Source organism: Pseudopipra pipra, chromosome 12, assembly GCF_036250125.1.
Source record: "Pseudopipra pipra isolate bDixPip1 chromosome 12, bDixPip1.hap1, whole genome shotgun sequence".
In the NCBI taxonomy this organism is placed as follows: domain Eukaryota; kingdom Metazoa; phylum Chordata; class Aves; order Passeriformes; family Pipridae; genus Pseudopipra; species Pseudopipra pipra.
Window position 1 is genome coordinate 3617287 of NC_087560.1, and position 27543 is coordinate 3644829.

At 43.2% G+C, this 27543-nt stretch overlaps 1 protein-coding gene across 8 annotated transcripts in view; it reads right to left on the bottom strand.

Annotated features, from left to right (window-relative positions):
* Positions 1-27543, bottom strand: part of PEAK1 (pseudopodium enriched atypical kinase 1) — a 106403-nt gene that overhangs the window by 36593 nt on the left and 42267 nt on the right. For 7 of the 8 annotated variants that reach the window (XM_064668459.1, XM_064668451.1, XM_064668456.1 and 4 more), the window contains 2 exons: positions 20879-21049; positions 3773-3858 (listed from right to left, as the gene is read on the bottom strand). The gene's annotated coding sequence lies outside the window, so the exon portion shown is untranslated. The remainder of the gene's footprint in view (positions 1-3772; positions 3859-20878; positions 21050-27543) is intronic. The other variant, XM_064668458.1, reaches the window with a different exon arrangement.

Sequence of the window (27543 nt, forward strand, 5' to 3'; positions counted from 1 at the left end):
TTAAGGAAAATTATGAGAATTAAGCCCCTCACAGTATATCAAAATTGCACCTGTATGACTATACCTTGAGCAATCTAATTATCTTTGATTTACCCTTCCTGGGCTCACTTGCAGTTCCACCCTTTGATCTTTTTTCCTGTTTTTTAAGCAGCATGAAAACATTCAGAAGAACAAACTTTACCCAAACTCTCCAGAACGTGCTCACAACAACCCAAAAAGCAATACCTGACAAACATGATGGTGGTTCTGCGGGCAGAAAGGCAGTGCCAGCTGTGGGCACCCTTGTGCTGAGCCCAGCCTGGGGAGCAGAGCAGTGGGGATCCTCACTGCAGGGGGGGAGCAGAGCAGTGGGGATCCTCACTGCAGGGGGGGAGCAGAGCAGTGGGGATCCTCACTGCAGGGGGGAGCAGAGCAGTGGGGATCCTCACTGCAGGGGGGGTCCAGCCACTCTGCACTTTCTATTGATTTAAACCCCCCTCCCTTGCACTGCTGCAACCTCTGGCTCCAAAACCCTTTGTGCTGATGCAGCAAAACCCACAACTGCCCAAAAAAAAAATTACCCATTGCAGTTTAGCAATTAACTCGTGGATAGTGAAATACAAAACAGTATTTGAAAGGATAGGGAAGAAGTTACTAAAAAGCAGCCAAACACCTGCTGTGGTGTCAGGGCAGGTAACTCAGGAGAGAGCTGGTGGATCACAGCCAGTGTGAGAGGCAGCTCCAACACAGGGGATACAGCACTGCCAGCTGGGAACCCTCCAGAGGTCTCAATCCCCCCTGGGAGAGCCTTAGCAGTTATTAAATATAGAACTGGAGAGAATTAAGTTTAAAAATAAACCCCACTATGAGCCATTTAAAAAAACCCGAGATATTAAAAATAACCAAAAAATTATGAGCAATAGCACAGCAGGGCTGGACTGTGCAGAGCCAAGAACTGGGCAGAAATTTGGGAACCAGGTGGCTGAGCTACACAGAGTCCTGAAGTCCCTCTGAACCAGGCACTGGTACAGCCAGGAGCTGAGCACAGGGTGAATGGCACAGCTTTTTGATCATGACTTCTGTGAAGGAAACTCGCTCTTCCTACCAAACCACGGGCAAAAGAGAAATGGCACAATTTTATTTTAAGCTTTTAAGAAGTTCTCACCCATTCCTAACTGCAGGACATGCAAATGGTGCAACAGAATATGCAAGGGAACCAGCAGATTGCACACTTTCTGTGTGAGAAAATCAATGACATGATTTACTGAGTATTGTGTTCAGCTCTATTTATGACATCTCAGGAAGAAATGCTGCATAAAACAGCCACAAAACTATTTTAATATGGGAAGTTTTTCATCCTTTCAGTGAAATCCCTTCAGATTAGGATAGTTTAGTTCAGAATGAGACAAATAAAATGATATTATATTAAATGATCCGTCACATAAAGCAGACAGACTGGGTGTTCCCATTTAGTATCTATCTTAGAAAAAGAACAATAAACTCAATGCAGCATATTTACATCTGCAAGAAGAAAATTATTCCACATAAAACACATCCTGAAACAAGCTGGCACTGAGATCAAGAGGTTGATGGATTCAGAGGAACAATTACACATTTATACTTGGGATGAGCCACGGACAGTTGTATTAGGTGGGGTAAACCCACAGCTCCCAATTTCAGTGCTTAAACAAAGCATTAACTATTTCAGCTGAGAACAAAATTCACTCTCTAGATTATTCCAGTGTTGTCCATTTAGGAAGTCTGGGCAGCACTAAGGGCAGGGCCACTCCACGCTGGAGTCTGGGCATGATTCTGTTCTTCCTTTTCCCACATCTTGCTCTTTACTTTCAGTGGTTTTAGCTTCATACAGCAAAATAACTAAATGGTGCAATAACACTGACATCCCACTGTCTCCCAGCAGTAAGGTCAGGCCTTTCTCTCCTTCTCCCACACTTTGCCACTCTTGTCCCAGACTTACAGCTCAGCCCTGGAACGTTCCTTGTGCTCATTTCTGCTTTTTGTGACTACACAACCATGTTTGATATTGGGCAACTGGGGCCTCAGCTTTGAGCTACCTGGGCCAAGGGACTGTGTCACCCCAACACATCCTTCAGTGATCCAAACAAATCCAAAGCAATACCTGAGACAGGCCATGGTCATTCCCAAGGTAAGGAAGCCAGGTGGAAGTCTTACTAAAGATCAGTACTGTTTGAATGTTTTCATGCTACAGGACAGAAACATCAGAATAAGGTTACAGAAGAAAGACAAAAAAAAGGCATTTTTCCTCTACAACTAACCTATACAATTTAACTTTTGAAAACACATACATTGCTATTTTATGGTGGAAAATATAAATAAAAATAAGCCTGATACTGATACCTCATTCACTACGTGGAGCAAGTGCCTGGAAGGGGCCTGAATCTTTGTAAAAGCTCCTTCGTTTTCCCACTCCACACCAACCATCTCCTCCCACTGCCATCTGCTTGGAGCACTCACTTTGCCTTGTTCCTCACATCCATGATCAAAGACAGCCATTCTAATTTGAGGACCTCTTTGATAATCTTGAGAAACGAGCTACAGGTAATTTTTTGGTCATCAAAGCTGGTTCAAGCAGCTTGCTCTCTCTCTCAGGCTACTCTCCTAATTAGTATGTCATTTATTCATCCCAATAAGCTACTTCACCAGGCATGATGGATGTAAGAAATTTTAATCTGCAGCCATAAGCCACAGCAGTGAAATGAGTGATGAGCTCTCAGTCACAAGGTTAAAGATATTAATGTTTACTAGTGTTGAAGTTAATAACAATAACAGATATTCTTCAGTGTTCAACAGTAACAACAGACATTCTTTGGTGCTCCTTATGCTTTGCCCTGAATCCATCCCTGTAAAATGGGAAGCCACCACTGATAAGAATGTTAATAGGAATAAAAAGCACCATCATAGATGAAATTCAGAAAAGGCATTAGCAGGTACTGGAATTGTATGCTTTTAGCATTCATAATCAGAATTGATTTTTCACTTGTTCTTATGATTTAAGTGTTGTGTCTGACAGTCACAAAAACCTGCCCCAACACACCAGTGTTCCAGGCACACCACGGGGGGCTCTGTGATGCAGCTGTTTCCCTCCATGGTGACAGAAAAGGACAAACAGCCAAACCCAGGGCACCCAACAGTCAGTAATTAGCTTTTCAGGCTACCAAAAGAGACATGATGTAGGGCAGGGGAAAAAACCAACCAATCACACAAAACTCCAGTAATTTATTTTAGACCATAACATCTGATTCCATACTTTAAAAGAATCCATACATGGAAGAGCTATGCAGTGAAGGCATCATTAAATATCATCAAGGACAGAATAAGAAAGGAAATGTAATAGAATTCTGTATTAGTTTTTATCCTTACAGCCAATGACTGGTTTTTTGCAGCTTGGGAATTTGCTTGATTTACTCCACGAGAGAAGAAATACCCTCCATTTTCATAGATAGATGGCTTAAACCTATCAAGTATGGAAACCACTGGAATTTTTAGCCAGTGCTGTAAGAGGAGGAAAGGGGAAGGAGGAATCATTTGCTGCTCCCAAGAAGGTTGACTTCAGGCAGGAAAAACCTGCCCTAGGAACCCATCTGCTCTGTGGGCAGCAGGAGCAGCCACCTAAAAGGAAGAGGTGTCTTATCACAGCCAGCCCCAGCAGCTGGAGTGGAGCCTGGCACAGCCCCAGCAGCTGCTCCTCCCACCCCTGGCCAGCCCTGCTGTCCGAGCACTCCAGTGCTAATTAAGGAGCTGCAGATCATACCTGGAAATGCCAAACTTGCAGCCCAGCCAGTGCTCACTCCAGGGTCAGGACACAGCAGGAAACAAGGCTGAAGCATAGCAAACAAGCTGTAGCAAAGGAAAGACAAAGAAAATCAACACCCATATTCAATTCTCTTTCTTTAGTTCTTTTTTTTTTTACAGATTGAAATGTTTTCCTAAAGGAGCTGATGGCCAAACATAAATTTTGCTACTTGTGCTTGACAGAATCCTGAGAATGCCAAGCTTTTGCTATCCAGAAAAAACACAGCGTGAATTTTCTACTTTTGTACTGCTGAGATAACTCAATACCAATCCACAGGGATCTGAAAGTAAAAGCAGACTCACACTCTGAATTCCTCACCTTTCAGACGAGGTTTTTATGACAGAATACTTTATTAGCAAACAGGGCTGCTACGAGTCCACACCAGGAACCACACCAAGCCCAGGGCAATTATCTTTTGTCACTGCCAGCCCCAGTGAAATAGGAAAGGCTGCAATTACTTGCCCTCTTGGAGGGTCTTGAGGGAGGTTTATTCCTGCCCTAGGCAACACTGTGCCATTTGGAACTAAACTGTCTCTAACAAGAAGGAGTCTAAGAGAATAAGCAGCACCAAGTTGCAGGGCAGCAGCAAAACTCTTCCCACTGCCCCCTGCTGAGGTCCTGGGCTCAGTCCCTATATACTTAGGAGACAACACCAATATGAAGAAAATGGCTCAGGAATCCAAATCAGGCCTCCTCACCACTGCTCCACCAACACTGCCCAGGAAGGTGATGCCAGGTCTCCCACGGAGGGTCCACAGAAGAGCCCCCGTGCTCTCTGTAGTATTGACCTTGCAATTCAGACAGAAAGAAAGTCTGTCCTGCAGGTTTTGAGGTTATGGGCTCAGCCTTGGCTTAATTAGTCACGGTGGCAGGTTGTGGTTACACAGACAGGGAATGGGATCCTGGCTGTTGTCAGAGGGGAATTGCCACAGCAATCCCAACAGCTCTCACTGCAGTGTTAGCTCGTTGCTTCTGCCCCGTATTTAACAAGTGCTACTGGTTCTACACTGCTATTTTTAAATAAAAATATAAATAAATTCAGCTCTCAAGTCTTTTCTCTAAAGGGAGCTGCCCAAACCTCCAAGCACTCCTGTGAATTGTTATTAGCACCCTCGGACTTTGCTCTCCAAACACAACACGGTGTTCCTGGAGCTCCATCCCAGTGACAAACCCGACGGAAACAAACCCTTCCACTCCTCAAACAGCTCCCTCCACACGTGGTGTCCTGGCATTGTCCTTTTAAATCCACACTGGCAGCCAGAACTCACGGTAAGGGCGTGCTCATGCCTTCCACAACCTTCTGAGGATCTTCACTTCTCTCAGTGGAGTCAGGCAAGCCCTGCCCAAACTCTTTTATTCCCAGTTTACAGTTGTACATGATAAATACAACGTATTTGCTCCATCTTTTTTTCCCAGTATACCCAGGGAATATCTTTGCTTTCAAATTTCCTGCTCTCCCTATTTACATTTTTTTTTCAGGCTACTCATAAATAAGCCCTGACTAATTTTAGGACAAAGATTAATACAGAGCATCCCACTCAGCCTCCTACCTAAACCAGTTTCAGACTTGTCACCTCTCTCCAGGCCTAACCCACAGAATATACATGGCATTTTCTATGTTGTTTCTTAATAACAACATAGAAAAACGAAATTAAAATATATTAGATTTAAAAGTTAATTTAGCCTTTTGTATACTTGTTAACCAAGTTAGCTATTGCTAGGTCACTAAACTCTAGCATTTGCAAAGAAGACACAGAGAGGCATGAGGAAGACAGGACATGTGGTTTTGCAAATACAATGAATTTGTGGTTTATTTTCAAGATATTTTTTTGGTTTGCAACAGTATCAGGCTTTCAACAGAAAAACCAGTCTGAGTAATTCAGATAAGGATTCAAAGTTTAATTTTTTGGTTTTCAGTGATTTGCAAAAATATTTTTTTGGCATAACCAGAAAATTAAGTCACTACTAACTTCACCCTCTATGGCTGTTTTAAGTAAAAATCATTTCTCATCGTGCAAACGTCATCTTTTTAAAGTCAGCTGTTTTATAAAGCCTTTTGTTGAAACGAGGTATGTTAAACAGGGATCCCAAAAACTTAATTTTGATAGAAACTGCAGTATGTCAAGCTCAATAAAGGCAGCAGACTCATGTCTGGATGCCAGAATGCAGTATGTAAAAAAAAAAAAAAAAAATGCTGAAGTTGAATAATAGAACATTTATCAGTTGCTTATCATGCCTGGGTGCAGGTGTAGGACTTGGCCCCTGGGTTGCAGAGGAATGGCAGCAGATTTGCTCTGTGCTGTGCAGGTTCTCAAAACACGTGTTAATACAAAGATTTTCGCTACATAAAAATACTCATTTCTCGTTTTTTCTCTCAGTAGAGAGCAAAGTAATTCCCTAACTTCCATATGGTGTGGCAGGAACAGGAAGACTAAAGAGAAAAGTGGGAAGAGAGGAAGAGCTGAGAGCATTTCCTGGAACACGCTGGTTCCAAGGAGCAGCTTCACCACAGTGCTCCTTCCGCTCCCCTCCGGCCGTGCCAACGCCGGGCCCTGGGGCACAAACCCCGCAGTGTTCCCGTGTCCCAGAGCCCGCTCCCTGTCCCTCCCTGTGCCCCACAGGGCACAAACCCCGCAGTGTTCCCGTGTCCCAGAGCCCGCTCCCTGTCCCTCCCTGTGCCCCACAGGGCACAAACCCCGCAGTGTTCCCGTGTCCCAGAGCCCTCTCCCTGTCCCTCCCTGTGCCCCCAGTGCCAGGTCCTGTGGCACAAACCCCGCAGTGTTCCCGTGTCCCAGAGCCCTCTCCCTGTCCCTCCCTGTGCCCCAGTGCTGTCGGGAAGCAGGTGCACAACCAGCCCAGAGCTGCTCCTGCTCTGCTGCCAACCCCGCTCCGGTGCCAAAAGCCAGGCAGTCCCAACACACTGCGCTGCTGTTCCAGCCCAGAATCCTTCCAAGGCTGATACAACCCACCAGGCTGAACAAAAGGATGGGTTCATAACGCTAATTAGCATTGTACAGCCAGAAGATAGACTGTAGCCTCTATCTCTAATGTCCTATGTCAAATTTGTTCTCTCCACATAAAAGACTGGTACATTAACCATGTCTTACTTTCCCATTTTTCTCTTCAGAGGAGCTGGCTGAATTGCAATGCACAGGGAGAGACTGAAACGCTCAGCAGATGATTTCCTTAAACCTCAAGTAAAACAAATGGGCCGAGCTCCTCAATGCCGGCCCTGGGACGTGGGCGATGTATCACATCCTACAGGGGACGGCATTTGGAAAAACTCCCTTCTCACTCCTCAGCCACTGCACTCTTTTAATTACCTGCTAAACTTGGAGAAAGAAGAACCGGGAAGGGAAAGGGCAGAAGAGACTTGCCAGAGATAACGAGCTGGGTGCTTGCTGAGCTGAGGCAGCAGCACCCTTAATGCCTGAGCTGCAGGAGGCACAGGCGGGTCCCTCTCCCTGCCCAGCACCAACGGGGGCTCTGCAGTCCCTCGTTTTAAGTAAGACATGAAGCTCGAGCAGCAAGTTCACTACCTGAGTGAGGGGTTTGGTTTTATAGCCTGTGATGGAAGAACTAGTCTGAAGCTCTGGAGATGTAATAAATTACATTCTGCCTCAAATCTCCATTAACCTTTAATATGCCAGGATCCAGAGACAAGTAAAAGTCTCTAAAGGTCCCTGGAATCTTACTGCTTTCTGTGTTTCCCGGTGCACACTTCGTTTTTACACTCTAAAAACAAAGCCTAAAGAAATAAATTAGGAAGAGCTGGCAAATTAATTTTTTTGAAGTCTGATTTTAGTCTTTCCTGCGAAGAATGTGATTCAAAAACTCTCGTAGTTATTATCATCCAACAGCTTTTTTTTATGGATGGATTTGATGAGCTACTCCACAACAATGTGGACAATACCTTTGTTTCCTTATAGATACAAACAAGGGACCATTATCCCAAGATCCAGCATTACTCCTGCTGCTAAACATACTGGAAGAGTTCTCAGGTGAATACACACTTTCCTTACAGTGGTAACCAAGCTGTGACTCTCATAGAGGTCATGCAGCAGGTATTTGGCTTGAAAGTTTTGCACAACTAAAGCACAACTGAGAGCATTATTTTCTTTCAGTATTATTATTGTAATGTATAGGGGTAAATGTAATGCCACAAGTGTACAGCTTTAATTGAAATGTAAACTAAACTGTTTGTTGATAGTCTCCTTCGGTTCTCCTTTGATAATTATGAAAGTAATTCTATTAACTGCTGTGCCCAAAACATGTGGGGAAGAGATTGAAATCACTATCTGAAAGTTACAGTATCACAGTAGCAGTTCAGGGGTTAAAAATCACATAAATAGTGCCTTCTTTAAAAATACACCTGTATAGTTTGCATATTGCAGTAGCAGAGAAGTATGTATTATACATATTTATAAACACACACACAAAGGGGAAGAAATTCCCAAGCATTAAATATGTTGGTACATTCTGAGATCTTCAGATCGAGATCCACACAAGGCAGACTCAACACGAGCAGAATAAAAGAGGACTTAAAACTGAGAAAATATGATTACAAAAGAGAAAAACTACGTTAATAATGAACTCCTGGAGGAATTAACTTAGCCAGCTTGTCCAGTGAAAGCTGTAAAACTACAGAACACTGTAGAAAGCAGCCTGTCAGAACACAGCCAGCAAGGATGCACCAACACCCAGCTGGACCCTTGTGGATCCCTGCTGACTCCAGGGGAGATCACAGAGCTCTGCCCACAGCAATGGTTTTTGGAATGATTCCCACTCTGCCCTCACAGTGGGTCTGTTGTACCAACCCCAACAAGGGGAACATTTCACCACCACCCCATTTGAAATGCTCACCATGTCACACAGACCCACACATCACGTACAAAGCTCCAACAGACAACTTCCAATACAGAAAATACAGTCCCTCTTTTAAAGAAATAAAAGCCTTCAATTCATAGAGTGACCTCGTGGACAGGAGCACATGCATTTCTGGCAATTACTTTATAGGGGAGAAGGGGAGAGGTTATAATAATGTTATGAGCAAGGAACTTCCAAATCCAGTTCTGAAATTATCTTCAGCTTTGACAAACCAAACCTCTATCCCCCTCTCCCTTTTGCTTATTCCTAAAGCCTTTCTTCCTTCTCCTCTAGTGCTTAATCTGATCTAAATTCTCTCAGGATGTCAAGGGGATATAAATACTGCTATTAGGAGCTACCAGTTTCCATTTGCTTTTTAGAAATGGGTGTGTGGCACTCTGGGGCATTGCACAAGCTATTAGGTATGCACAGGATACCCTGCCATAAAGAGACAATATGCAGAGAAGTGGAGGCTAAAACGTTTTTGCATTAACAGGAGGACCCTCCAAGTGGCTCTCACAGTGTGCTCCAGGGCCACTTAACGGTCCCACAATGTCAGTATTCCAAGCAGAAGACATTTAACTCCGTTTCTCTGGGACCAAAGCACCAACACAGGAATCAGGTATTTATCCAATGCTGGTAACAAGATTTCTACCTGGCAATTTTCTGCAACTTAAATGCAAATGATGCGCGAAAAACGTATTCTTATGAGATGTTAAACACAAGCCAAGTGTTTTATCAGAAAAGTAGGAAACACCCCAATGATCTCTGAGTTTTGTCATCGTTGACTGCAGCCCTGCAGCCCCGAGGTGCCTCCAATTCCTGCCAACCCAGCAGCAAATAATAAAGAGCCAGTGCAGCTTCGAAGAAATTATGGCACTTTCTTATGAGCATTCAGAAAGAGACAGCCATGAAGCATTGCCTTGCTAAATGTTATAAAAGTTCTTATAAATATTCATGTGCAGCATTTGTACTCCGAGTATTTAATCATTTCTTTACAAGAAAGGAAGAGGGGGAAGGGAAGAAGAAGAAATTATTGTTTCTTCAATTCCACAGGGTTCAGGGCAACAGAAAAGATGAACGTGCACAGGTGATCTAAAAATGAGTCATCACCGAGCCCAGAAAAGTACAAACAGGAGAATTATTTCAGGGAGACTTCTTTTCTCCATTACATCTGAAGTTTCACAATAGTTTGTAGGTATCAAACTAATGATTTTTTTATAATTTGGATGACTTGTATGTTGATCATTTGAGTTGCCCTGTCGTTGGCTTTTGAAAAACAAGATTGATCTGTTGCTTCTGTTGCTTCACATTCCTGTGAGGACAGACTGAGCTGGCTGTACTCTGCACTTCCAAACCCCATTGTCCCAGGTAAACCCAACAGAAGACAAACTCAGCTGCTGGTGAGGCATTGTCCCCCTTGGACACTTGATCCATCTATTCACAGCTGTTGGGAGCTAAAATAGCAAGACTGAAAGCCCTGCCATCACCCCCTGCAAGCACTGCATGTGTAGCTTTATTCCACAGCACTCAGCCTCTTGATCAAGCCTCTCAGACCTAAAGTTTATCAATACTGCTGTGAATTAATATAGATTTCTGTAACACATGCTGACAATACAAAAGCCTGTTCACAAGCGGCTTGTGCACAAAAGAGAAAAGATATTGCAAACCAGCTCTGACATAAAATTATAAACCTAATTGAAAAGCAAAGAGACATAGAGTAATAACATCTGAGCTGCTCAGAAATCACCCAGCAGAGGAGGCCTCCTGCCTTGCTGAGATCCTGCCTCCAAATCAGACCAAGAAAGCCTCTGACATTGTTTTCCCTATCCTTTTACCCCAGGAACATCACTTCTGGCTGGGCACACGTTACACTGAGGCTTTGGGTACGAGTACCTTTGCAGTACCTTTTAGACACCACACTCTGCGTGTCCTTCCCCACTCAGGATGCTACATCTGGAGGAAAAAACACCCATCTAAGATGCTTATTCCCACAGACCCAGCTCCTTCACACACACCTTTGCTGGCAAGCAGACCTGGTGCTGTCTGAACAGGCTGGTACAGCAACAATAACAGTGGAAGAAGCTGATTGCTGTGGTACTTGTGGTTCCCTGTTGGATCAGCCAACTCAGATTGCTGTCAGCTGTACCTGTCTCTGCTCTCAGGTGAATTGGACAACTCTCACTAGAGATACTCCAGGCTCATGCCATGTTTAGAAACACAAAGCAAAATGAAAAGTGGTGCTGCCTTTTACATCCCTTGAGAAAACTGCCTCTTGCAAATGGCTTTATCATTTTCATTATATCCTGTTTGATTTGCTTTACCATCTTGACTGGAACAATAGCTAAGACATAATAGAAAAAGATTTTTCCACAGGCTGGTTCTAATTACATTAAATCTCTAGTGAGATAGGACATTTAAATAAGAAACAACAACTGCAGAGTCTGAGATAATGACATACCGAGATACCAGGCTTTTTGAGAGAGCCATTAAAATGATGCATGAGGCATTACAGCGCACTCCAATCAGGCTGCAACACGAAAGCCATTCCTTCTGTGACACAGCACTGCAGAGAGAGGTCAGCAGTTATTGCACTAAATGTGCAACTCAACAATTAGGAAACATTATCCCTCACGCTGAAGTTACAACACAGATACAGGCTTAAACTTCTGGATGAGGTGGGGTAGTTGGGAATGCAGGGCCACGGTGGGAATAATCACCTCATGAACCACAGTGTAGAGGAGATTCTGAAGAGCTCCTGGGTTTTGTTGCAAGTTGTACCTTTAACATTTTGTTGTGATAATTGAATTCTCTCAACTACCTGGAAAACCTATCATCTTTAGATTGCTGGGAACCACTGAAATACAGACATGCAGAATGCAGACTATGGCTGTGTGGCCTATGAACACGGTGGACCTGTCACAGTCCCACAGTTTGTATGTTCAGTGTTAGAGCTGTGGCACAGCTGTGCCACCAACACTGGTGCTTATGGGGCCCTGCAGCAAATTCCCCTGCTGGAAATCAAAACTGAGGAAAGGGAACTTATGTGGGGTGGGAAAGGCCTTAATTACTTCCCCTCTGCCTTCTTTTCCTTTTGCTAAGTGCTAATCCAGGCTAAAGGGAAGGAGAAGGATTGGCCTGTGGGAATGATCTGCATGAGAGGGATTGAGTGCACCCTCAGTCAGTTCACAGACAAGACCACGTTGGACAGGAGTGTTGATCTGCTGGAGGGCAGGAGGGCTCTGCAGAGGGATCTGGACAGGCTGGATCCAGGGGCCAAGGCCTGTGAGGTTCAGCAAGACTCAGCACTGGGTCCTGCACTTGGGTCACAACAACCCCCTGCAGCTCCAGGCAGGGGGCAGAGTGGCTGGAAAGCTGGAAAAGGACCTGGGGGTGCTGGTGACAGCAGCTGAACAGGAGCTGGCGTGTGCCCAGGTGGGCAAAAAGGCAATAGCACCCAGCCTGTGCCAGCATCAGTGTGGCAGCAGGACCAAGGCAGTGACTGTCCTCCTGTGCTGGGCACTGCTGAGGCTGCACCTCCAATCCTGGGGTCAGTTTTGGCCCCTCCCGACAAGAAAGGACACTGAGGGGCTGGAGCAGGTCCAGAGAAGGGCAACAGAGTTTGGGAGGGGTCTGGAGCACAAGTGTGATGAGGAGGAACCGAGGGAGCTGGGGGGGCTCAGCCTGGAGAAAAGGAGGCTCAGGGGGGACCTTCTGGCTCTGCAACTCCCTGACAGGAGGGGGGAGCCAGGATGGGTCGGGCTCTGCTCCAGGGAACAAGGGACAGGAGGAGAGGAAATGGCCTCAAGCTGTGCCAGGGGAGGGTCAGGTTGAATATTAGGGAAACTTTCCTCCCTGAAAGGATTGCCCAGCCCTGTTGGCACAGGCTGTCCAGAGCAGTGGTGGAGTCACCATCCCTGGGGGGGTTAAAAAGCTGTGTAACTGTGGCACTTAGTGGTGGACCTGGCAGTGCTGGGTTAGTGGTTGGACTCTGTGATCACTGGGGTCTTTTTTAACCTTAATGATCTCTGATTCTATAGTGGGGGAGAACAGTTCATCAATTCTCTCTCAAAACTACTCACTGGTCTGAATAACTAACATCAAGCCATGTTTAAGTGATTCACCTATGACTAGAGCTGACACAGGTCTGTACGTACAGATCAGGTATCAGTTACTTTTTTCAGCTGGTTTTTCATAGCTGTCATAGTAAAGTTTCCAGGAAATTAGCAAGATACTGAGGATTAACAGACTTACTTTCAGTCAATAAACAGAATCTGTGATTATAAATTCTATACCCAGAGAATATAAACTTCCACAGCAGCAGGTCAGTAAGTACAGTATTTTTGTCTAAATAGCAAAACAATAATTCTCTATTAATAATCAAGTATACCAAAAAAACCTGGAAAAGTTTATTTCAGCACACAAAATAAAATTATTTCCTTGGGTGTATATTCTACACTTCAGACCTGGACCACTAAAGTGCTCTTACAAAAGAATTGTCTGTGTTCATCCAGTGCTGGTGCCAGGGCACTGCAGGGTGATTGCTCAGCTCAGCACTAATAGTTCTGTGACCACATGGCAAAAGCATTTTCTAAATGCAGCTCAGGTATCTGCACATTCACTGCTGGGGATGCCTGTCTGAATAGAGCTGATCTGAACAGCAAATACAGACACGTGCAACTATTACCACCTATGAAAATATTTAATTTGCTTTTAATAAAGAAGAAGGAATTTAACTTGTACATCTTTCCCTACCCACTAGTGTTCTCACTAACTTCCTTTATAAGACATTTGTAAACTAAAATTAGATGAAGATGCTCACCTCCATGTACCCTCCCCACTTGTCACCTCTGAACAGCCTCAGCTTTCAAACTGCAGCAAATCCACCTGTGGATGGGGAGGAGGAGTTGATTTCTGTCAGCTCAGCAACAGAACAGGCTGCTGACCACCAGCAGTGAGCACCAACATCCAGAATACACAGAATTTTTCCTACCAGCAGCAGGCAGCTGCTGTAGCTCTGTCACCCCCTGCACCTCAAGTAGTGTCAGTGGGGATTTCAGCAGGTGAAGAGCAACAGGTTTTCTGCAGCATCATGGCCTAGACAGATCCTGCTCTGACCCTCTCAGGCTCACACCCACTGGCCCCTCCTGCCTTTCCCCCAGCCCCAGTTCCTGCATATCCCTTCTGCACTGAGATACCAACATGGATTTTAATATGCAAACCAAACATAAGGCTGTTTCTTTCCCAAACAGAGTAACAATTTGAAAACTTGCCAGTCTTGCTCAGGAGTTGAAATAAAGGCTGGCAAGGAGAAGCTGCCCTGGTCATGATGACCTGAGAACTGAAGGGAGCTGAGGAGTCTCCCACAGCCAGGACACCCCTGGAAGCCAAGGCCAGCAGGGGAATTCAGCAGCATGAGGGCAGAAACCAGGGAGCCTTTCTTCAACTAATGGGCTGTGATCGATGGCACTATCAGTGCTGAATTACTGACTCCTCACCCACTGTTATGTCACATGCACTCCTGATTTGCCATCCAGGTTTCTTCCCACACAGGCTGCTGGTCCCTCATTAAGACCAAAATTTACAGAGCAGATTTCAGCTTTTATAGAACCCACTGTGCTTTCTAAAGATTCACCTTTTCTTCTAGTCAACTGAAAGAACACTTTCTGGCTATGACTCCTGTGGGTTGTTTTCCCTTTTTATTTTATTTTTTTAAAACTTATTTAGAACTTGCAATGCATATTTCTCAGCCAGACTGCTAAGGATGTTAATGAGATTTATCCACAGTCTCTCACTATCTGCCCCCTTTAATTCTTTGAGATACAAGTGCTTTTATGTTGCAGGAAATGAGGACAACAGAAAGCTGCAGATCCCATGAATGTAAAAATTGTCTTGAAGGAATGGAACAATTCAGCCCTAATTACAGCCAGCTGGAGCCTGCTCTCTTTGCACTGATACTCAGATAATTAACCAACTACTGACTGATGCAAGACTCAAGCACGTCACTACCATTCAGATATTCAAGGTTAATTTTTGTATCCATCACCAACATCAAGCTTAATGGACATCATCAACTAAAGTCTTGAAAATCATTAACACACAGTCATAGTCAGGCAAGGATTATTTTTCCTTCAGTGAGCTCGGTGCCATCTTTCTTAAGCTGCAGAAGAAGTGACTTTTCCATTAAAAAGGCAAACTCCCAAGTTTTGATTCATTTAATAACTGTAAATTCACTCACTTAAAGCCCTAAACTTAAACAAACTGAAAGAACTCTGACACATTTGGAAGGCAGAACTGTTAATACACTCCTGGCTCCTGCATGTAACACAATATATGTTTAAATTGTGAGCCACCTGAACCGTATTTGCAGGAAAAAAAAACACCTGAAAGAGGAAGTCTTTCTCAATTCTATTTTCAGCAGTGCTTTTCCTGAAAACAGGAGGTTTTGGACAGATTCAATCCCTCTGATGGTTATACAGCCAGTCAGAGATGCACTGATCAGGGGGGAATGTTGTGTCACTGCTTGTTAGCAAGTGGCAGCTCCGGGAACTTTTATTTCTAGTTATGAACTCAAGAAATGACTGTGAAAAATCTGAAATCTTTTAACCTGGTAAAGATATTTGTAAGAACAGCAATACAGCACAGCAAAGGCACAGATCTTGGGTGGAGCTGTACAGCAGAAAACCAATGTCTCAGCAGCATGCCTGCAGTGTTCTCCAAAAATGTGGGTGGGGAGGCAGGAATCCAAAGAATCCGGATTAGGGATTCTTTTCTATTTTGTATTTTATTTGTCCTCACACTTTCCTATCTGGTATGGAAAAATAAAGAATGCCAGTTATGTTTGCACACAGCCTAAGTTCTGTAGGAAAAGTCTGAATTTTGTGAAATATCTCTGGAATGCCACTGTAATGTAAATCACCACGGTGCAAGTGCAACCTACAGTTTTCCCCAAGAGAATACACAGAATTTTTACTACCAGAAATGGAAAAGTAATGGAACAAAAATAAGAGCTTAGCGAAAAAAAATAGGTTAACTCACATAAAGAATGACATATAAGACAAGGCTGAAAAAGAAAGCAAGGCAGGTATTTTTGGAACTATTTTGAAGTCTCTTTCAAGCCCTGCCTATTTGCTTGTGAAGTATTTTTGCTTAAAATATGTATATGCTAATGTTCCTACTTAAGATAGAGATGATTGGGCTGAAAAAAACTCCTGCTTTGGAAGAACAAAGGAAGAAAGACTGTGCATCAGCAGCACTTGGTTCTATGGGCATTTTCAGAGAGTTACCCTGAGGAGAGTTAAGGAATCACAGAATCATTATTGGAAGGGACCTCTGGAGATCTAGTCCCACCCTATGGAAATGGATGGTTGAGAGGAAAACTTGCATTCCAGATAAATTGAAAAGAAACACTTGGAATCTGAGAAGCCTCTAAAATTCCAACTGTTTTGTGTTAAATGTGAGATAAGGGATGTTGCTGCTGCAACCCTCTGTATGAGGTGGGTGCTGCAGTGTCTGAGGGTATCCAACACTGCCCATAAAGTGGGGACAGGTGGGACTACCTGCATTGCATGGTTATTGCTTGAAGCAGGTTCAGGTGTGTTCATTATCTTTTTCAACACTGGAAGTTAATAATTTTCTTAATCAGCAGGATCTGAGCTTTGTTCGGGGTTTTTTCTGGTATTTTTTTTGTTTTGTTTTAAAGAATGGGAATGTGTTTCCTGCCAAGGCCACAACACATAATAACAGACTAGAGAAGAATGAAAGGACCCAGCATGAAAAATAGAATGTAATTATCACCAACTGAACAGCTGATAAATGAAATGTCAGAGTGAAATACAGGAGTATCACATGACAGAAAGTTCAGAGAAGGTGAATTCGTTACGAATTTTGAACAAATGGAAAGCGGAGACCTCACCACAAGCAAAGCCTCTCATCTCCCCACCACTGAAAGTTCCCTGCTCCCACCATAATCCATCTGCCACCCCATCACAAAGAGCTACAACAGCCAACATGCAGCAGCAGAGTTGTTTGGATGTAACAGAGAGGAGCGTGTCCAAAATGAAGAGCAGCACTGGTTCGGAGCTTCACACACTTATGGGATGATGTTTCCATGTTGTCCCACTTATTTGAAGTTGCCAAGGACAGCCATCACACCAGCATGAATTCAGCAAACACAGCCTTTTGTGAGCTAAACTGACAAGGACAGTATTTTTAGCACACCTGTGATGGGCAGATTTCAGAGACAAGCATAAGGGGAAGAGACTATTGCAAGCTAGTGAAAAATGGGAATTGCCCTCTGGAAAGAACTGCATACAAGGGACATGGAATAAATACTTTTATGCTATTGTTTCTTAGTCTGTCAGTGGTTCCATTTTGAATCAGCCTTCAGTCCTTTAAACCTGAGATGGGAAAGCCTGGTTGGACCTGACAAAGGAGCAAGCAAGGTCTTGGGTCAAGAAGAGTCTCATTTCCTTACACCCCAACCCAAACACATCCTGAGTTCAGTATCTTCAGCTTCTTTTGAGATAGAGCTAAAAATCTTGGATTTTGGATCTTTCTATTGTTTATATGTAATTGCAGTTACCCTGTTCCCCTACCTCTTCCCTGTTTTAGCACTATAATTCCATGATTCCTGCAACCCTGATGGAGAAGGCAGCTGAGAGCACACACAGCTCAGTGCCTCTGTCCCCAGTGCTTCTCCAAACTGTAAATACAAATAAACTGATACAGCAGTTGAAGTTTGGCAAAGCTGTTCAGGAATGCACAGAGGAAACACAGTATAGAAATGTAAAATCTTTAACAGAATGTTATTATGGTTATTATCTTAAAAATGCATTTAAGCCAACAGCCCCTCCCTGCAGGTACCTCACTTGATCTACAGCACACATGGATCCCACCAGACTCCTCTTCAGTGCCAGCATTTTCTGTTCCTTCCTTGTTCTACCTGCCAAGTTGTTCTAGTTATAGGGGCTGGAACCAGTTTATCACTATGTGGGTATAACCAAAACTGTGTATTCTACACCCTCTATGTCATTTCTGATGGAACACCCTTCTGTTCTTGTCCCAGGGTGTGGGGTTATACATCTGTCTCTGGGGGTTAAAACCAGTTTTTTCTCTGTATCATTGCATTTATTGTAATCTTTTTAGTAAATTATAACTCTGACTTGTAATCTCTCTCGAGCTGGGTTCATTTCTCCTGCTGGTTTACTTTTAAACCAGCACACAAGTCAAAAAGAAGCAACAAAGGCTAGTGGTGTTCCTGGGAAAAAATGAGTTCTGGAGGATAGTGGGCATGAAATATGTGTATTTCATGTACACACAGGCTTGTGTTCTACATGGCAAGTTAACCTATGCAAACACGTTGTAGTGCACTGTCTTTTCAATGGAAAGCATCCCACAGAATGTGTGTGGGTTCTGCACATGGGAAAGGAGGCTGGGAAGGGTTTCAGAAGAATCCCCTCCAATGGTAACTTGCTGTGTGGCTGCAGAGCCAGGAGGACTCTGCTGCACAGAGGTGTGTGAGCTGCCCATGGCCTTCCATTGTTACTGGGAAGGTGGTGACTTCCTCTGCATTGAATCTTTGCCCTTATTTTGCTCTTCCTTCCTGATGATAAATCCACCTTTTATTATTCCGACCAATTCAACATTACTTTTAGAAATTTTATCACTCATTTAGATTTCACCCAGTGAGTCAGGCGGAAAAAATGTGCTCTCAAGCTGAGAGACAACCCTCCCATTTAAAATCCCTCAGCCAAGAGCACCTCCCAGGCAACATCCTCCAGCTGTTCTCAGGGACAGAAGGAGTATGTTCACCCTCTCAGTTCCCACCTAGGCCACTCCAGAGCATCTCCAGCAGGAAGGACATCTATCTGCCCAAAACAGCAACTCCTGGCTCTTCCCAGGCCTCCTCCCACTGGGCTCACCCAGCACTTCCCTCAACCACACAGACCTCTTGATGTTCAGCAGATTAAGATCTTCCTGTGCCAGCAGAGAAATCTATCAAGTAGCATTGTTATCCCTGTTCCTGGGCCTCTGATTGTCACTTTTATCAGCTAAATAATAGTAATTTGGATGTAGAAACAATTATGGGAACCTTTTTCCTCAGCAGAAGCCATTAGCCCCAGCAGATTTACAGTCAGTGCTCTTTGGACAAAGGCTGGATGCATACAGAAGCTGCTCTGCCAGGCAGTGATATACAAGGGAACAAAGAAAACATCACCTTCCAGCTTTCTAAAACCGTCTCCTCACAAATGATGGTGGTTGCAACCCGTGTGTGTCTTCTCCTGACCTGCTGCACAACGACAAGCCAAGGTGGTGCATTTTCCTTGGTAAGGATGGGTAAGAGTTTGTGACTAGTATTGCTTTTTAACTTGTGCTGCTCATATTTCTGGCTCCAAAGTGCCCTAGAGAAACCTAAAATCCCATTGAAGTGCCCTAGCTCCACAGCTTTTGCAAAACAAACTGGAACTGTCTTTTTCTTGTTCTCATTAGACACGTCAATGAATCAGAGATCTGTAAGGAAATGTGCACACGTTCAAAGGGAAAGGACTGCAGGGGCACAGAGAACAACAGAGAAAACATTAACAAGAGCACAGTAAACCTGAAAACCTCAAAGAAGAAAAACATTTTTCTTATAAGCCCTTTTTGAGCTTCATTTGTCACCACTGCAGACAGATGGAATCTGCCAGCCCTCCCTTCCTGCCAGTGCAGCAGGAGACACTACCACGGCATACAAGCAACTCTGGCAACAAACCAGACAACTCCTGGAGGTGGGAAGTCAATTAGGGAAGAACCCCAACAGCCTACTGACTGTCTGATGGATGCACTGGCTGAGCTGAAAGTGGTTGGGAGGCTCCTAAGGGCTGGCCTGACTGTCCTCTCACAAGAGACACAGGAACCTTAGTGTGGATCTCAGATAGGAACTGCTGCATTAATGCTGATCATTTTCTAAAATCTTGCCCTTAACCTCACAGAAATTAGGAGAGAATCCTTCTAGGGCACTGACTGTTCTCACACTGAAGTTTTAACACAGCCTATGATACGTGGGTGGAATAACTATCTGACCTGGACTGACAAAGGAGAACAGGTATATTTACAAGGTTCAGAAATGCAGGATTAATTTTTCTACCAAAAGTCACATAAAACTGTCAGATCTGTTTGCTCTCCTCTCAAGAACAGAATATGAAAGAACCAATTTGAACAAAACCACCACACATTTCAGACTTACCTTTGTTTTATTCATGCCAACTGAAAGGAACCCGGTGATGTGTCATTTTTGACACCTGTTACTGTTTCCCATCAGTGTAACCAAACTGAGGCAAATTCTATCGTACACAGGGTCAGTCAGGCTTTGAGAAGGGTACAAACACCTTCTTTCACTCTTTTGTCTCAAAAGATATTGAAACATCATCTCAGTGGAGTATTAAAGGCGTGGCAATTCCCCTCTATCCTTCCTAAACCTTTTGGATTTAGTGGTTGGCTCCACTTCACCAACTGCTGCAAAGGGACAGAGCCTACACCAGGATAGTGATGAGGAGCTGGGGGTCTTTTTACTACCACTTTGACTTTAAAAAGTGGCACAGTCCTGTATTTCTGACTAGTACACTGACCTGGGGAAGGCAGGTCTCAAGTACAGAGGTATTTCAAATGTTTAACACCACTTATGAATGATAGACAGAGAACAATATAAGCAAGAACTTGATAAGCAAAGAAGCAAATGGCAAAAGAAGAGTTTTTTGAGGAACTATTGATGTCTAGCAGAAATAAGCAACCTTCCTACTGTACCATATGTGTCTTTCCATACAGTGCAGAAGTCACATGAAGTACTTACCTTATAACTAAAATCAGGGACAGAGCTGCTTCTACAACCTGTTCCAAACTGCAGTTTTGCTGGGCATTGGGTGGAAAGACAGTTACCAATGGAGAAAAATCCAAATCTACAAAATCTGATTTTGTTTTTCAGTGAAGAGATGGGATGAACCCTCAGGAAAAAATTACAACTACTGAGTAAACCACCAGATCCTAAAATTCAAACTTTTTGCTAATGAACAAAGCTTACACATTCACATGCTCAGCCAATGTTTGACCCCTGTAAGATTGCTCTATTTAAACTCTGGTAGTAGCAGAACAAAATCCTCTATAATCCACACAAATGGTTCTGTATTAGGGAAATAAAAAGATGTCAGGAAGATGGGTTACCGCTCAAGTCTGAGGCTTTTCATCCATTCCAGTGTCAACGGTTGGCTTGGCAACACCTCCTGCAGCCACTGGTAATAAATCCCACTGAAAACTTCAAAACTTCCTATTTCTCCAGACAAATTCGCTTCACCCCCTTCTCTTCATGACTGCTGGTCAGGACAGCAACATTTTCTGTGAAGGACAGAAAATAAGGTTATTTCCAACAAATTTCAAATCTGATTTGTTGTTAATTTTCCTTCTTCCGTGACTTCCTGATCTCTGAAATGCTGCAAGAGCCATGTCAAAGGACACTTGAATTCTTTTCACAATTCTGGCTGCATAGCTGGCACACCAGACTTTTGTCTTCTTCCTTAACATTCCTGTTTGTTTGCTGTCCCCCAGGAGCACTCTGCTGCAGTCTTCCTTTAATTTTATCGGCTCAGCAGCCACACTGCAGCTCTGCAATGGAAGCCCAGGTTGGAGGCACACGCTGAGGAACAGCCTGTAGAAGCCAGCTGGAATAATCAGGGATTTTTCGTAAGAAAAGGAGCAGCTAATCTTACTAATTTTCTTAATTTTTAATTACACCTTTGAAACAAAATATAAAGAATGAGCTAGGAAATAACCTGACAACTAGCTCTGTACATTACCTGTTTTGACAGAACAGAAGCACAGGTTTATGTTACTTCTGTTCACACATTAGCAGGTTATGGTGGTTAGGCCAGTAAGGTACTCAAATCATCTTCACCTTAACCCAGCACTCCTGAACAGGCAGAGACATTTCCAGGCTCCTCTCCCAGCAGAGCAGCATTTGCTGTTTTTCTGAGAGTGTCAAGGCTGTGCCTGAAAGCTCCCAGAGCTGTCTGGAGTTATGCAAGGAGACAGCACTGTCTAGTTCTTTTGGGCTTTTATTTGTGGGGTGGTTTTTTTTTCTTTTCCTCCTCCTCATCTCTTCCCCTCTGGTATTCTGCTTCTGTGACTTCAAGTGTGAACACATTTGTGTATGACAAATTTGGCAGAAAGAAAAGCAAACTCAAATTATTCAGATTATGAAAGCCACAGATAACAAGGAGCAAAGCACTCAGACTTCTGTGCAAAGCAACCACAGCTTGGTGAGCCTGCACAGACTGAGCACCATGACAAGCAAAGCCATCAACTGCTGAGCAGCATAAGCAAAGTGCCCTGACAACGATTACCATAACAAAAAACATTTTTTAGGACCTCTGAAAGGGAGATACTGAAATAGCTCTGCAGATGAGTAGCAACAGGTGAGATGAATATGAACCATCCTAACAGAAAACACACATTATGTGCTTGAAAGTGTACTTAAAGAGAAGGGTGAATGCCCTCCTACTGGAGGTAGATAAAGCAAGAGCCAATAAATTAGCCTTAAACTTGAACTTATGGTTCATCATCTAAATGGAGATATTAGAGATGAGTCAAAAGCTTACTCTGGATGGAGAAAATTGAATCATCTTCTCCCAACCTAAATATTACCAAAGAGTTTGTTTTTGCAGATAGGATTAGCTAGAAATACAAGGTAGGGGAAGAAAAGGAAGGAGAACAGGGCCCTGCAAATCCTCCAGAAGGAATGGAGGGAGAACACCACAGTCCTTAGCAGCCTTGTGAACTTCACTTGGCAGCAGAATTTTTTGCCTATTATTGAGTTTTTTGAAATAAGAAAAACCAGCCCTGAAGAACAAAGAAATGAGCAAATGTTTCCCAGCAGGGAACATCTGCATTTAAAGATTATTTAAAGTCCCTCCATAAGGTGACACGTTTGTGTAACATTTTAACCCCTTCCAAACTGCCTTTTTTCCTGGCTAGAAGAGCAGGGGGCTGGGACCTTTGTGGATTCAGGCAGCAGGCTCCAGCTAAAGCAGCTGCCTGGGAAAGGGGCTGGATTTCTCCTCCTTTAGTGCTTGAGGGATCTGCTCCCAAATCATGGGCACCTCTGGGCACGTCCCTCTAGGACACCAAAACAGGGAAACACTGACAGAGCTGCAGCCATAGAATAAAATATCAACACTTAGGCACATTTTTTAATGTTGGCTGCACGCAGGCATTTGTACTTCTGTCCCACAATTCTGCAGGCTCTGCCCAGCAGGAGCAAAGGTGTCTGCTTGCCATTTGCCTTTCCTTGCAGAGCTGCACTCCAACAGCTCTGGCACAGCTGGGGATGGCAGGGATTCACTGCCACAGTGCTATATAAATCTGGTGTTCCTACGGCTTGTGAGGATCACTGAGGTGTTCTTTAAAACTGCCATCACATTATATTTTGTAGGTGACACAGAAAACATTTTATCTCCAACATAAGCACATTGCATGTTAAATGGTAGCTAAGGCAACAGGTGGTACAGAGATCATATATATGGGTGTCATTGTATTCACAAGCAGCACACTGACTTAAAAAATGCAATTTACCACTCAAAATGAAAAGAATTAAACCACTCTACATTCACTTCTGTTCCAGTGCCCAGTACTACAGATTAATTTACAACATTTTAAGTTAATTGATGAATGTGACATGAAATCCTTCCTTTTAGCTGCTGCTCTGATTAGACAATTAACATTAAATGAAGATGTAGGTAAATCCCTCCATTTTTCCCTTGGCTTTCTGCAGAGACTGAAGGCAGTAGAAGCCCAGTATGAAAAGAGCTGCCATGTGACTCAGTCCCCTTCAAGCTGTCCTCACAAAACAAAGAGCGAGGAATGCTAAACAAATGAATCACAAGCCATTGCTGCAAAACATCCCGACTTTCTAGCAACTGCCAAGGCTGGGAGCAGCTCCCTCTGTCCTGTCAATCTGAGTGACAGCCCGGGAGGAAGGGGCACCTCATTACAAGATTAGTACCACGAAGACTATGTTTCAAACCCCACCATCTGAATTATGATTGCTGACTGTGTAAGGAGGCAGAAACGGAAGCAAATCCACAAGGAAACAAAGCATCATTTGGGAAATGTTTTTCCAATTCATGCTGATTGCAAGTGAACTCTTCCCGGGCTGTGAACAACTGGCAGTGCTTTAGCATTCAGTACATGGCCTGATTTTTATCATAAAAACTAGTTTTTGCCTTCAGCTGGCTGTCAGATTTGCCAAGCTGGTGGAATTCTGGCAACATTTGTGCTGTTTAATGTCTCAGCGTGTTGTATCTTGGACACAGCCCCCTGTAAAAATACCTAATTATAAATATTCATATTAGTTATCCTTTTTGCATGACACAGTAAAGAGAGGGGAAACAGATTCTTTCCGAATTGACTGCATAAGCAGAGCATAACAACATCTCAGGGTCAATATCCACAGCCAAAGCCTTTCATTAAACCATGGGATTTCCTTCAGTGGAATTCCACAGGCCTCCCTCACACAATGGCTGTGTGACAGCTTTGCCAAAGGGTCACCTGGCACAGAAAATACTGCAGACCAGGATTTCCAGAGGGGATACTGCTGTCAGTTGTTGCTGAACACTAGAGAGGCTGCATTTTTAAGTGGCATCACCCCGCTGTTGATCAGGTAATCCTCTGTTTTCAGAGTAATAACTTCTTCACTTCAAAATGGTCTCCTTGGGCAAAGAACTGCTTCAGACAGAATATATCCACTCCTAAAGGAGATTAGGAAAGGGAATGCATCAACAGAGGGAATGTGCAGTCCTTTGCAGACATGTTTTTAATACAAAGTCATGGGTGTACACAGGAGACTCAGGAAAAGGGTTTAAAACTTCTTTTACTTTTTAAAATATGAAATACATGATGAATATACTGTTTAAAATAGAACTGATTCACAGGGAGAAAGGAAGTACTTAATGACTTGCTCATGCTTAAGGACTCTCAAAAACAAGTATCTGTTACTCATGCCTTTGAAGGATTTGCTACTCCTGAGCTACTGATTTGAAAAGCTTTTGACACAGCAAGATGAAGACACATCCCCAAGGGCTGCCATGTAAGCTGAAAGCCTGTGTGCTCTCAAACACTCTTCCTTTCACTGAAGAACAGAAAGATTAGCATGAGGAGGAAGAAGAAACAAAAACTTGATTGCTTTGGTTCTGGAGATGAGGTGAAAGTGAGGTTTTCTGGCCACAAGAACCAATGACCCCCAAACTGTCACATCAAGAAGAACTGGTGGTTGAGTTTTGAGATCACCAGGCCCTCAGCTGCACCTCTCCTACTGCAATTTTTATTGATTAATTTTTGGCCTAATATTACAGCCCTAATAGCACTGAATCAGAGAGGAAAAAGCAGAAAGAAGACAAAGTAGTACAAGTCACCCATCCTTATGAATGAATCATGCAGTACAAACTTCTTACAAGGGAAAACCTGGTTTATCAAAGCTTGGCCAAAAGGAACTGTTGGCTCTGGCTGCAGGAGCAGCACCTGTCAATGAAGCAACAGAAGCCTCCCTCTGCACCATTTTTACTGCTCTGTGCTGTAACAAGAAAATTTTCCTCCCTCAACAGCTTTTACTGGTGTTTTACATTCACAGAAATCCTATGAATATCTGTTTTCCAGAGGAGGGTTCTGGGCACAGCAACACAAGCTCAGGCAGCATCATGGACACGGGGATATGGGGAGAAGGAAAAGGCAGTGCTGCAGCAACAGGAAAAACTGAAACCAGCAATAACCCCCCCCAACCCCAAACCCTCAAATGATCTTTTCTGCAGCTTTCTTTCACAAACTAACCCCCAAACTCACACTGGGATTACAATTTGAATTTCAACCCACTCCCCCACCACACTCCTTTGCTGTGTGCTGAGTTTTATTAGAACCATCTGCGAGATCCTTCCCTTCCAGCTTCTTGTGTCTGTTAATCTGGCAGCTGCACTTTCTCATCTATTCAGAAATCTTTGTTTCAAAGTTGTTGAGACAGAAGGTCTTTGACAGACTAAAAATTATCTTGAAAATCAATGCAGAAACCACATCATATTCTGTGCTTCACAGATTAAAGGGGAAGAATGGAAGCTGGAGAATATATATATCTTTAATGGGAAGATAAATGAGGGTTTTGGGGATCAAGGAAAATTTTACCAATGCAATTTATCTGACAAAAGCCACAATTTACTGAAGTACTGCAAATTGCCACTGCAGAAGAGTTTCAGGTTCATCATTATCACAGACTGACAGAAGCAGAAGAAATGCAGAGAAGTATTTCCTTACAGCAGCTCCTGGCAAAAGGTAAGTGGGAGGAGTGCTAAGGGAAGGAGAAATGTTCATGAAGTAGCAGAGTTTGAGTGATTTTCTGTATAAATGATACAACTATGAGTTTTTGAATACCACATGCTGTGCAATCCTCTTAATTACCCTGTGTGTGGTGCTGCTTAAGTGTCTATCCTTCTGTATAACCCTCCTGAAACACCCTTGTTCACTTCTGTGTGCAGATATCCACATTAACACCCTGCTCTCCATCCTGATGGGACAGATTCTACCCCCAGCACAGGGCAGGGCACAGCAGCACTGCTGAAAAATGGTACAAATCCCTGTGGCTTTAATTTATTCTGATATTTTTCTTCTCCAAATTGTTTCTGCAGAAGTGTTGGCCTCCTTGCACAAGAATGGCACAACCTTCATTTTTGGGGGATTAACAGAGAATTTTCTTCCAGATTCTCCAAGTCATTCATAAAACGTCCTTTAAGAAAGAAAACTCACTTCAAGTATGAACACAAAACGCTCACATTTTTAATATTTCAGGAATACTTCTACTTTTTGGTTTATAATATTACAAACATCTTTCTTTCTGTCATTGCTATTTTGAAGGTAGCAACTATGGACAACATTCAACTGTCATCAAATGTTTGTGTGTGTATAAATTGGAAGAATCTGTGACATTAACAGAACCTTCTGAAATTTCCCCAGAGTTGCCACAGCACTGGAAATAACTTTCTCCACATAAGCACAGGAATTGCCTTGAACCACAAATCACATCCAAGACATGCACCTTGCTGTCATCTCCCATGACCTTTCTGATTCTGTTTTATGCAACTTCCAGCCCACGCCTTCCCTGAGCAAATTCCTGGTTCCTCCTTCAACTAAACAAGGCCATTTAAAGTTTCTCAAGCACTCTGACTTTGACAAAACTTCCACAGCTTCATACCCTGGAATTTGCCATTTTCTTCCCACACTTTCCTTTCAATCCTAATAGAACGTTTTTGGTTTTTTAGTAAAAGTCTTAAGCAGGATTTCCAAATGGCCACGAACAAACTGGCTTATCTTCTCAAACTTTATCACAAAACACAGCAATTCTAATTGTAAAGGCTCTACAAAAAAAGATGCAAATGTAATAATTTGAGTTGACAGATCATGCAAGTAAGACTTTAAAGGTATTTTCAGAAGCACTGGAAATGGCGTTATCATAATGTAACTTCATAAATTTTATATGCAAATAAAAAATTAAAAATAAAGTAGACCTGAAAAGACTTAAGAGAAAATCCATATATTTCAAATAATAGCATAAAAAGAGTAGATCTGGTCTTGAAGTATGTCCTGGAATCTCTCAGGAGAATTAAAGGAATAACCACAGAGTGTGTGTGTCTGTGATCAATGAGGAGGAGAGATTTTATTGAAATACTTAACATTACTTTTGTTAGCAAATACTTCACTCCAGTGGCTTATTAGAGATTTTGGTAAAAATAAAATATGTTGTGAAAGTAAGAAAGCTGAACAAAACCAAAGTCTGAGAGAATAAGCTTAAAATTTCT